At 34.5% G+C, this 12,910-nt stretch overlaps 1 protein-coding gene across 2 annotated transcripts in view; it reads left to right on the top strand.

The window, feature by feature from the left end:
- Adi1 (acireductone dioxygenase 1) overlaps positions 1-12,910 on the top strand; it is a 142,977-nt gene that overhangs the window by 73,845 nt on the left and 56,222 nt on the right. The window lies entirely within an intron of this gene.

Below are 12,910 nucleotides of genomic sequence, written 5' to 3'. Positions count from 1 at the left end.
AATATTTCTGTTATACTGGCGGTTAGGGCTTGATGTGCATGTTTGTACAGTTCTGCACATAAAATAAGTTTGGTAATTTTTTGTTGAATTTGGTAACTTTTCGCTGATTTTGGTAAAAAATAAAAACATTGTGTGGCAACACTGCTCCCACCATGTCAATCGCCATACGTTTAAGCTTCGACAACGTGGTGGTAGCCGAAAATTGGATACCAGCCTCGCTTCAGAGTTGTGCATAATCGTCCCGTGTAGAAAGCATTTCGCAGAATTGATACCAAACCTGATGAATTGTTGTTTATTGAAGATATATTAAGATTTACTTTCTTAGACACACTTTATATTTCTTTCTTTGTTCGCGTGGTTCAGCGGTCCGGAAGAAGAGTGAAGTTGGTTGTCTTTTCCTAATACCAACTTCACAGCTTATATAGTACAGCGTTGCTTCATGTAGTACTGTTTACATGTCAATATTTTATAGCCCCTAATCATAGCCCATAACATGTAGCGGCGTTGTTGAAAAAAGTCATTTTAAATAAAAATTATTCGTTTTCTTTTAACATATTCATACACTCGAATTGGACTACTGATTTAAGCGTTACATTGGGACTTTTTTTTTCAAATTATAGTGTGAAGGAAACATTTTTTAGGCTGCAACACTCGTAATTTATTTTGTTTTTATGTAATACATAATTTGTTTGAAAAACTCCCGAAATTTTATAAACGACTAGTATTTTATTATTGAAATAAACATCCATCATCTCTAGAAACTATATCGGGTATATAGTAGGGTTGTTGTAGCCGCTACAACAACAACAACAATTAAAATCGTGTACAACAAACACTTCACAATACTTGTTAAGTCAATAACTACACTTTACAATACCACATATTTTTTTTTGCTAATTTGTGTTATTTATAATATAAATTGTGTGCAAAAATTTTATATCCCATAAGTTGTCGGGAGGTTTTTGAAAAACTCATTTTAAATACAAGTTATTCGTTTTCTTTTAACATTTTCATACATTCATATTGTACTACTGATTCTAGCATTACATTGGAACTTTTTTCAAATTATAATGTGAAGGAAACAATATTTAGGATGAACACTCGTCATTTCTTTTTTATGTAATAAATAATTTGAAATATTTCAGAACTTTTATAAGCAACTTGAATTTTATTATTGAAAAGAACATCGATTATTTCTAGAAACTATATCGGGTATACAGTATATTTTTTATTTAAGTATTATATATTTATACAACTAAGAGAAGAGCAGCATGGTTTTTACATACAACCCTTTGAATTTTTTAAACAGTAGCTTATACATGTTGAGCATTGTATTTTTTTTACTGTTCTCAGTAAATTAAATGGATATTCCGGATGCTTCACAGGTACCTTATAATTGCCCCAAGTTGTTTTAAAGTCGGAATGTAGGGATTCTTGAGCTTGCTTGCCAAAGAATCTTCAAATCACAGTAACTAATTTTGAAATTAGAAATAAATTATTTATAATTTGGCTCAAGAGCCGAGGTAAAACACGACTTCACAACAGCTTAGAAATCATCAAATACTTTACATATTTTAAACAGTTGATACTGCACATTTGCCGCAATAAATATATGTTCTCGCAAATGCCTGAGATCCACAAAATACATAATAATAATAATAGATTGGCGCTTACACATATGTTAGTGTTTGGCCGAGCTTCTCCTCCGATTTGTGGCGTGCGCCTTGATGTTGTCACACAAAGCGGAGGGACCTACAGTTTTACGCCGACTCCGAACGGCGATTTTTTTTTTTATGAGAAGCTGTTTTTCAGGCAGAAATACACTCGGAGGTTTGCCATTGCCTGCCGAGGGCCGACCCCTGTTAAGAAAAAACCTTTTTTCTATATTCTTGCGATGTTGTTTTGACCAGGGTTTGAACCCTGGTGCTGCGGAGTGGAAGCGCGCACTGCTTACCACTACACCACAGCGGCCCCCACCGAAAGTACATACTCCTTACTTTTGTGAGAAAGTAGGTAAGGGTCAAAGATTCTATGGCGAACAAGCTGTAGAATCCTTACATTCCGACTTTAAAGCAACTTTGGAGGGACAAATATAAGGTATTCGTCAAACATCCGGAATATCCATTTAATTTTCTGAGAGCAATACAATAATACAATTCTCAACATGTATAAGCTACTGTTTAAAAAATTGAAAGGGTTTTATGTAAAAACCGTGTTGCTCTCCCTACATTCCGACTGCTGTTTGCCTAAGTTTGTCCCAAAGTATAAAGGTCTTTTTGCTGTTCACAAGGTATTAGGAAATGACAGGTACATCATTCGAGACATAGATAATAGTCAATTGTCGCAACTGCCATACGATGGCGTCGTTGAAGCAAATCGAATGCATCAATGGTTAGAGCCCAGTGAAAGGATTGAACTCCATGAAAGGAAAGGCAATGCTAAAATAGAAATAGACTAATTTTAAGTTAATAATTCGTTGATCGAGGGCGATCAAGAGTCAGGTTGGTCGAGCTCTAAGAAGAATGCTAAGAAAAATGTCATGCAGGATCTATCCAGCCACATATTGTACTTTTATACATGTTATATTAAGATCAATGGCAACTCTGTTTTGAGGTTTGTTCAGTCTTGTAATACAACCCTGTAAAAACTTCCGGCCATTACGATTTCATCAAGCTGTTAGCCTACACGTAGTGCCAGAAACAAAATAAAAAGTTTTCAAGGTAATCTAAACCCTATAAGTTATTCGTAATACGAAATAGAAAATATAATAAGTATTAATAGGATCGCGAGGTGAAGCTCGGCCAAACACTAACATATGTGTAAGCGCCAATCTATTATATAATAGGATCGCGACAGTTTAACAAGTTTTGACTATTTTTCTTTTGTTACAACAAGTTTATAGCTCATTGTCTAAAAGGCCATATAAATCCGAGTTTCAAACTTTGTGCAAAAATTACAAAAATTGTGCAACGTTTCACATAAATTGCAACCTTTTCAATTAGAATCTCCAAACAAAAACTTTTAAATTTTAGTACATGTAATAAAGTGCAAATTTTAATTTGCTAAACACTACGTTGAGTTTTGGAATTGGTTTTTTCTTGACAGTGTAAAGCAGTTCTTTCCTTATAAAGATATTTTTCGAACCTACTTTGAGAGATTATTCCAACGTTGCGGAGTGCTGCCAGCTTTTCTTTTTATCACATCACGATTTAGCGAACAAGGGAGGTGCGTTCCACAAACTGCTATTTGGGTTTTCCCTATTCTGCACAGAAATTAATTAATACTTTCACACATCTCCGGTTTTTAACATTTTCTTTATTAATTCTTTTTATAAATCATATACTTTGCATTCTAAGGCAATTGAAACACGTTTCCTTTCGAAAAATGTAATATTAAGAAAATTTACTCTTTGACAGTTTATTTTTACTTTAGTTTATGTTTACTTTTAAATGTGTTAAAATGTTTCATCGCCGCAGGAAATGCGAAATCTTGTATTCTCTCATTCTTGTTAACATATTGTGTTTAAAAACAACAAAGTTTATGTCGATCAAAAATTAAACTAGTCCAAAACACGAATATGTGGTAGACTTCAGACCTTGTGTGGTAGAAGTGGTAGATGCTCAAAAAAGTGGTAGTTCTACCACAATGTGGTAGAAGTCCGATCACTGACTCACCACCGTAGTACCGTGATGTTGTCGTTACCAGTAGAGAGATTCTCTCTCTCAGCAATTCGATATGTTGATATGTGCGGAAGGGCGCTTCGTCGGTGGGTAGCTGAACCATAAGAATAGTTTGAATATGAACCAGGGTAGCCGACTCATTTTTGAGAATTACCCGATTCGACTCTGAAATTCCCCGATTTTGCCCGAAATTTCGTAAAATTTCCCACCCATAGATATCTCCTTATTAAAAAAAAAAAAGTTTGTATTTTGATATATTTGGCCGGTCTTTCTGTTTATGTTATTTCTAAACTAGCCAATGCCCGCTTACTTCGCGGCGCCTGATAAGAACTTTTGCGTTGGTCAATGCAAAAGTGCGTTTAAAAGTAAAAATAGTCTGTAAAGCCAAAATTTTAAGTTGAAACCTCTAAAGCGGAGGATACTGGGCACACTAGGCCAATAATAGTCCCGCTGTGATACCATATGGGATACCAATCGCTTTCGGTGTCATGAGCTTTACCGATGGTCTTATTTCCACCTGTGAGATCTCTGCCAAGCATGCGTAATCTTTTTCTATGATCTTGCAACTACAACATTGGTGCGATGCGTATGCTAATAAAGTTCTTATAAGGAAACTCAAGAGCACAGAAGTGCATGTTCTGTTATAGGAGGGCCAATTGGAATACCTTTCCATTTTAATTCGCCACTTTTACAATTCGTGGTAATACATACATATTTATGAACTGATCTCTAAGATAAGATAACCTCCGACAATCTGACGGAACTCTATTCAGTGGTTTTTGAGTATAGTCCGAACAACGAAAACGGCTATAATTTTATGCAGATAGGTAGGTAGTGGGGATGTTGCGAATGTGGAATTTTAGACATCCGCGGATGCGAATGCGGATGCGGATGTTTTAAAGCTAACATTCACGGATGCGGATGCGAATGGGGGGATGTCAAGTATTTTTAATAAAAAATAATTTTGGTGAGTAAATTAACTGATTTAGGTAAATAAAAAATAAACAAGTTAGTAATTTTTAATATTTTGTTTTTATTTAGTACTTGAATTTAAAAATTGGAGCTTCGTATTTAATAAAAAGTAATGTTACTGTCTTTTCGGGTTACAGCCTGTTTCTTAAAGGGTCGTAAATAAAACCTGCGCCACTTAATAACTACTCGCTCGATAACTACTTTTCGATTGACGCTGCACCAGTTGAGAGGACTTTCAGTTATATTTTTTTTATTGCGGTGCCATAATTCCTTTTTGAGAATTGCATCATTCTCATTCTTTCGGTTGTTCAGAATTTGTAACGTCATCCGCGTTTTTTTATTTTAGTTTTTGTTATTAATTTTTAATCCTTTCTTCTGTGACTGGTTTGAAAAATAAATAAATAAATTGCTATTTTCTGGTATAAGAACATTAACACATTAGGTCAAAAGTTAAGCAGATCTAAATCGTTACCTACTTAATACGTAAAACGTCAACTTCTTCTAAATCTGATACTTCTGCACCTTTATTTCGCATCCGCGGACGCGGTATGCTGTAGAAATTATGTTTATTGTAATGTATAACTAAACTGGTAGAAGATTATTTACTTACTTTTCCAAAAACCTTTGCATATTCTTAAAATTGTATAACGCTGTTGAAATTTCATTCAAACATCACGCACTTCTAAGGATAACGTCCATAAGGCCAAATACGAAAAGGCAAAAGCAAAAAGAGAATACAAAAAATTACCGCTATGATTTTTCAGAGCTGTATATTTTGAGTATTCATCAGGGGTGTATATTTTGGTTACTCGTTACAAAATTGTACTAAAAAGTACTGCGTAGTAGGAAAGTATATTGTGAATGAAATTGTACCAAAAAAGGACAATTGTACCAAATTTGCCAACACTGGTCACCAGCCAACGTAATCCACTCTGTATGGTCAACGAAGTTTGAAAACAAATTTCGGTCGCAACACATATGCGACGTCGCACTGCTGTCTAACTGGCCGTCTCCACAGGATAAAATTTATTGCTGCCCAGCTGTCATTTTGGTCGCTAGATATAAGTTATATCAATGGCAATATTTGTGTGGGCTTTTTATATCTTGATATAAGCTTTTGTAAGATAGCTTCAAAAACGTATTTTTGCCGGATTTAATCGCTTAAAAAATTTAGAAAGTAGGTTATTTTACATCCAAATACATAATTACAAATATTTTAACAGGAAACAGCTCAATTTTTGCTTTTATATTAAAATAATAATGATGTTGCAGCCACGAAGTCTTCGTGCAAATGAAAATGTAGCTGTCAAACCACCAAATTGCCGGCAATAGATGGCAAGGTATAAGCTCTGATATATATTGCTCTCGAAGAGCAATGAGCGGTCTCCATTGGCAAATTATATTCTGACATATGTATCAAGATATAAACTTTATCCTGTGGAGACGTGCAGTAAACACCACTTTGTTCTGTCGAACAAATTGCAATCCGAAGCACCCAATACTGTGAACGAACACTGTTTTTGTTGTTGTTCCATTGATTCGACGTTCTTCGCCGGACATTTGACATTGAAATGCCCTCGTTGGCCACATTGAAAGCAAATTACATCTTTTTTGTTATTTTTTTCTCTCTTTCTACCGCTGCTCTGCGTTGACTTTGCTGCAATCGCTTGCTGGCCGTTAACTTCGTGTCGTATATGCTCGTACATTTCACCTCGACGCTCACCTTCTTCCAGAAGTTTCAATTTTAAAATATCGACTGGTGGCACGCTGTCCCTAGTCTCCATCGCTATCACGAAATTTCCAAATTTTTTCGGTAGATGGACAACAAGATGATGGCAATTAGCTCCTGGTTGAGCTCTATACCAACTTCGGCCAACTTGTCCATGATGGTTGTGAAACAGTAGTCAATTCTGACTGTTGTCTAGTTCGGAGTGCTTTTTCTTTTGCTCTGCGCACAAACATAATAAGTTTCAGTTTTCCTTTCGCAAAATGTCTCTCTGTGCTAATTGTATGGCCCAGTGTGGACTTAAGGGCAAAATTTTAAATGCGATTTCGGACTTGGATAAACTGAAAAGCATCTTTGTGTCTTTAATTGAGCCAGCAAGTGATAACTCTATTACACCGCCACCTGCTATCAGTGAGAAAAGAATTATTACGCATTCAAAATCTAAAATAAGTGACATTGTTGCTATTCCTATTGCAAAAACACCTACAGCTACTAATTTCCGTGATTGTGGTGCTGCTGGTACTGTGCCAGCTACTGATGCTGTTGTTGCTGATAATATCGTTTCTGTTGTTCCTGATAATAATACTGGTTTGACTGCTCATACTACTGCTGAAAACATTTCTTCTATTGCTCCTGATAATAATACTGGTTTGTCTGTGTTCGCTGCTTCTAAAACCGGGTTTTCATCGTTTTCTGATGCTGCTTCGCCAGCCGCTTGTAATGCTCCCTGTGCTAGTGAAGGTTTCGCCGCTCCGACGTCTTCGTATGCCGTTGCTGCAGCATTAATACCTGACGCTGTTGGTAACAATACTCCGATACACAATGCACAGTGGTTAACTGTGGCTAAAAAACGCACGCATAAAAAACAGAAACCGTTTGTGTTTGGAACTAATGCTAACTCAGATCTTGAAGTTGTGGATCGCTTAAAATGGCGTTTGTATCTACTGTGAAGACTCAAAGTATCATTGAGTATGTAGCAAAGTACGCTGCACAGTGGTCAAAAAATGGAATTTAATGTTCATAATTCACTGGAGCCTTCATTTCTCAACCAATTTGATTATTATTTTTTTAATGAAAGCTTATAAAATTTGCAAGAGATCAGTTGAGCCCAATCTTTGATTTTTTATTTGTTTATATTCAATTTTTTAGTGCAAAGTGCAGAAAAAGAGTCAATTTTGAAGACGATCGATTCTCCTGTGCCAGTTAATAAATGTTACATAATAAAAGCTAGTTTAAAACAACTATAGGGTTCCCCCAAAACGAAAAAAAAATTCACAAGAAAAATTTGAAATGTTTAAAAAAAAGTTCACCACAATAAAAAAAAAATATTTTAGTATAATAAAGTGCAAGTTTTAAGTGGCTAAGAGTTCTAGGGCTGCCAGATATCTCTGTTGCCAAACCGGGACACTTTAGGGAGGGCCTCTCGGTCTCTTCTCTTTCATTTCGACGTGCGAAAGGACGTAGTAAAATTTTATTTTGACAGACAAAAATAAAAACATAAAAACATGAGATCATGAGATCATTACAACGTACGCCAACAAAACAAAACAACTTATCACAACTAAAGCACAGAGAATTTTTCACAATGCATGAACCTTTTTTATTCTTTATAAAAATACAGTTTATACTAAATATATGAAAAACATAAAAATAAAATTGTTAAACTTTGTGCTAATCTCGGGAAAATTCAATAAATTTGCATACAAATTTGCAACATTCTAATCAGACTTTTTATAAAAATGTTCAAAATGAAGTTTTACAGCCCATTAACTTTTAGTTGATTTTTGGTATTGTTTTTACTGAAAGTTTCTTCTATACAAACTATGTTCGATAATTCTTGTTATATGGAAGACACTGTCAGCAAAAAACAATAAATGCTAAAAATCAACGAAATTTGCTGGCAACTTCAGACTTGCACTTTATTAATTGGCTCAAAAGCTACATTTTCAAAATTTTTCTAAAAGATCTGATTAGAAATTGTGATCTGACGAAAGAGCCTCCGAGCTAATAATTTTGTACGGCACTGTACTTATAAGTACTCCAGGGTTCATGAAAGAAAAAAATTTAAGTACAAGATAACATTAAAATATCAGTCATATTTTTCGTAGCTGTGAACTTGTTTCAAAACTGCTGTCTTTTCTTTAATATAATTGTAAAACTCTGTGCACGTCATTTTGAACGTATTTAGGTACATATACTAATCATCAACTATTGCTTGTGCAAAGTTCAACTATCTCGAAATGTGACTATTTCACAAATTAAACCGGTGCACTGAGAGAAAGAAGTTTAGAATTAAAAAAGCGTGCTAAATTAAAAAAATACGCATATGAAAGAGCACCAACCCAACTCGTAATACATTTAAGTATACAAATTTTAGTATTTAGTATAGAAATATTCAATTCAAATACGCCCATATTAAAATGAAGCGATTTGCAGTTACAGATTGCTTTTTCATAATTAAGTTAAAAAAATATTAAAATTCCATGCTGGTTGTAATGGGAATTGAACCCTGACACTCTGGAAATTAGCAAATTGTGGCAAGCATCTTCGCGCGTTCAGCTACAGCCAGAGATGTAAATGTGCATTTAAATGTTGAGTTTGAATCAACACCACGCGTGCGTGTTATGACAGTGTTATTTTTAATTACGAACATTTTTAAACGATAATCCAACAGAAAATATTCATGTTTACTATGCGTTATTTTCTTCAGTGAATTCATAACATTTTTCTGAATATTAAAACGCGTTTTTTCTCTTAGTGTAGTGATTTTTTAACTTTTATTCAAATTTGTACAATCAACTCAAAAACCGGGACACTAAAACGAAACCCGGGACATTTTAAGGTTGGACCGGGACACCGGGACAAATAGTCTAAAACCGGGGCATGTCCGGGAAAACCGGGACGTCTGGCAGCCCTATAAGAGTTCGCGTTGATTTTTAATAATTTTTTTCCGCTAACATTTCGAGCACACCCTACGTATGTACATATGTATGTACATATTCATATGTATGTATATATGTATATGTTAATATCGCACGTTAAATAATATGAAGATTATTAATTAATATTATTATTAATTCTGTGTTTTTGTTTGTTTTTAAAAGTATTAAAGTATTACAATTTGAACAAATTAAGTAATAAGTACTTCTCCTATTGCTTTAAATCATACTCTTCCAATAAACTTAAAATTTCGGAATCAAGCTCTGTTTCTTCTCTCTCTCATTCTCGTCTTAAATCTGAAGTATATAAATCAGATGACTAAAACAGTTTATGCATTGAATCTGTCATAGTTGCTAACCTGCTATGTTTTCGAGTGTTTTCTTGTCGATATCGTTTAACGACTTTATTTCGAGCCTCAGCAGCCTCTTCCGAACATTGTCCAATTGGAAGAAGAAACTCTTCCATGACTTCACCTCCATGTAACAGGATCTTGTGCACTGTTGATGGCATATAAAACCACGGGTAAAAATTAACATATAGTTTTGCTGCCTCTTGACAACATTTTTTGAAAATTTCAGAAGAAATTTGTGTACTGCTTCCTAGCATTTGTAAAATTTTAGCAAACTTTTGATTAATTCTGCATTAACCCCAGTAATTTTCGCTGTTTCTTTAGCATTTGCAAAAAATCGACGTGCGGTATTTCCTGTATTTGAGTTTCCTGCTCCTGGTTTTGGTTGATCTATTATCAACCCAAATTTTTCTTTGAATTCAGCACAAATTCGTTTTTTTGCATTTTCAGTTAAAGCCTTTTTTCTTTTGACTGTGCTCTCCATTCACAAAAATCTAAGCGGTAGGCAATGTGCAAAATGCATTCCATAAACCGAATTTTAGCGTGCAAAACCGAAAGACCAAAAAGAAGGTAGGTGGTATTTTTTTCTTTTTCAATAACTTTTGTTAGATTATTCATTTCACTTGGTTTAGAAACACAAATGTAGCAATTCGTATTAGCTGGAGTATCAGTGAGTGCATGACAAACCTTGCTGTCAACCATTGTTAACTTCATTTTACGTTTACTGCATATGTTTCATTGCAAGTTGTAACATTTGTTGCTTTCAATCTTTTTATCTGATCAGCAATATTTCCCATTTCCTCTTTGCTGCTTTCTGTTGTTTCCTTCGCAAGCATGTATCACAAGAATTGGTAAGCAGCGCTTAGGAGATGCAGGATAAGGATTCATCCAGAGAATTTCTTTTGTATTTGTTGTCTTTAGACATAACGGCACCATCGAAATTGTAAAAATAGACTCGTCTGATGAATTTGAATCCGAAAATTTTTGATTAAAAGTTGCCTGGCCGGAAGCTCCATCACAACCGTATTTAATTTCTAACTCTAAACTAACTGGTTTCTTTCTTGAGTCTACAGTTGGGTGAACAATGCTTGGAGATTTTAAAAGGCGTTCAACCAAGTGGTTCACATATGATTGGAGATTGGCGCGAGCTTCTGTTTCTATAATATGTACCTGTTCCGGGTAACATTCTTTTTTCGCTTCTAAAATTTACGGATATATAGGAAAAATATCCGCATTTCTCTTTTTTGCCTCAACATGCAGAACATTATATTGAAATTTAGATAGCTTCATATCTTGCATTAAAGCTAGAGCTTCTTCTGCAGAAAAAGGTTTTGGGACAGTTTCTAGATAATCAGCTGGTTCGCTCAACATGTTGATAATAGTGTTAGCTATGTGTTTTCTACCACTACGGCGTAAGATTCTGAGAAATGCTTCTTGAATTTCTTCTGCTGAATAGCTTTCTTCTATCCATTAATTTTCTTCTTTTAGGAGACGTAGAGGCATTTTCAAAAACCATATCAGAACTTCTACCTACTGATTTTTCCGATTGAGAAAAATCAATTACAAATTCAGAATCCAACCAATGTTGAAATTTAGCCTCAAATCGAATTCTGTTATTATACGGTAGAATCCACCTTTTGCGGAAACTGGCAAGAAAATTAGATTCAATTTTCCTTTAATTACCTCAATTTGATCTTCATTTAGGTCATACTTTTTTTGCAAAACATTCAACAGACTTTCTAAATCATTTGTGCCATTTTCCATAAAAAATTCACAAAGCACTTTCTTTAAATTTTAAGCGAATCCATTTTTAGGCTTACTATCTAAAAATTACCTACTGCAGAAACTGCACTGTAGAAGTACTGTTCTAAATTTAAATTCACAACTTGAATAATAGTTGCGTTCGATAACAAAATTAGCCAACATCAGCCAACAATCAAAATCAAGAGCGTAAGCGAAAATTCTCTCCCAAAGAGAAGAAAAGGCAAAAACGTAAACAAACAGGAAATTAGCCATCACTTGCAAAAACCGGAAGAAGATGACACACCAGCTGACTTTGTTTATGTTTTATTTGTAAACAAACTGAAATTCATATTGCCTCCATGGAAGAAAAAAGGAAAGTGAACGTTCAATGTTCGCCAGGAACATTTCTTCTAGAAAACTAGTAACAATTTGGAAAAACTATTACAAATTTTTGACTTGTCGAACGCAACTAATATCTTATATTAATAACCTGCAGGTGAAACGGAACTATGTATTATAAGATATTTTAGATGAACTCATATGTTTCACATACAGAAGAACCAATATGCAAAGCTCCAAACCATCTAGCGGAAAGAATATAAATTACACGAGACAAAGAGAACGCTTGTAATTCCCATTTAGCATGCAGACGTACTTGAAATGTTAGCGGAAAAAAATTAATAAAAATCAACGCGAACTCTTAGGCACTTGAAACTTGCACTTTATTATACTAAAATTTAATGGTCTATAAAACTGCATATCCAACATTTTTCTAAGAACTCAAAAAACTAATTTCTTTTATTGTGGTGAAATTTTTTTTAAAACATTTCAAAATTTTCTTGTGATTTTTTTTTTCGTTTTGGGGGAACGCTACAGTTGTTTTAAACTAGTTTTTATTATGTAGAATCGATCTTCAAAATTGACTCTTTTCTGCACCTTGCACTAAAAAATTGAATAATAACAAATAAAAAATCAAAAATCGGGCTCAACTATTCTCTTGCAAATTTTATAAGCTTTCATTAAAAAAAATAATCAAATTAGTTGAGAAATGAAGGCTCCAGTGAATTATGAACATTAAATTCCATTTTTTTTACCACTGTGCGCTGGTATCGATAAAGATAAGATTTCTTGCTTTTTCCTTGTGAAGAAAGGTTCCGGAATGCTATTACGACAAATTGCTTTCGTCGGGTATTTGGCCAGCTAACGTCAGGCCTTTTGTTTTTTTTCAAAAGGATCCTCAAGTGCTGCAAAAGAAATAAAAACGCAATCTATCTCAAATAGCCGTAAAATTAAAGTCTACTATCAAAATACGTCTGGACTCAGAACCAAATCTGAATCCGTCCGCATTTTAAGCTCGCAATTGGAATACGACTGCTTCGCATTAACTTAATCTTGGCTCCATTCAAACTTTTTTGACGCAGAATTCTTTGATCCGGCCCTCTTTGACGTCTTCCGCAAGGACAGAGATTACGCTAAAGCCGGTGTAAGTAGGGGGGGGGG

The sequence above is a fragment of the Rhagoletis zephyria genome, unplaced genomic scaffold (genome assembly GCF_001687245.7).
Source record: "Rhagoletis zephyria isolate East Lansing unplaced genomic scaffold, Rhagoletis_zephyria_1.1 Rzeph_scaffold_00928, whole genome shotgun sequence".
Taxonomy (NCBI): domain Eukaryota; kingdom Metazoa; phylum Arthropoda; class Insecta; order Diptera; family Tephritidae; genus Rhagoletis; species Rhagoletis zephyria.
This window is presented reverse-complemented; position numbering and strand designations above follow the sequence as displayed.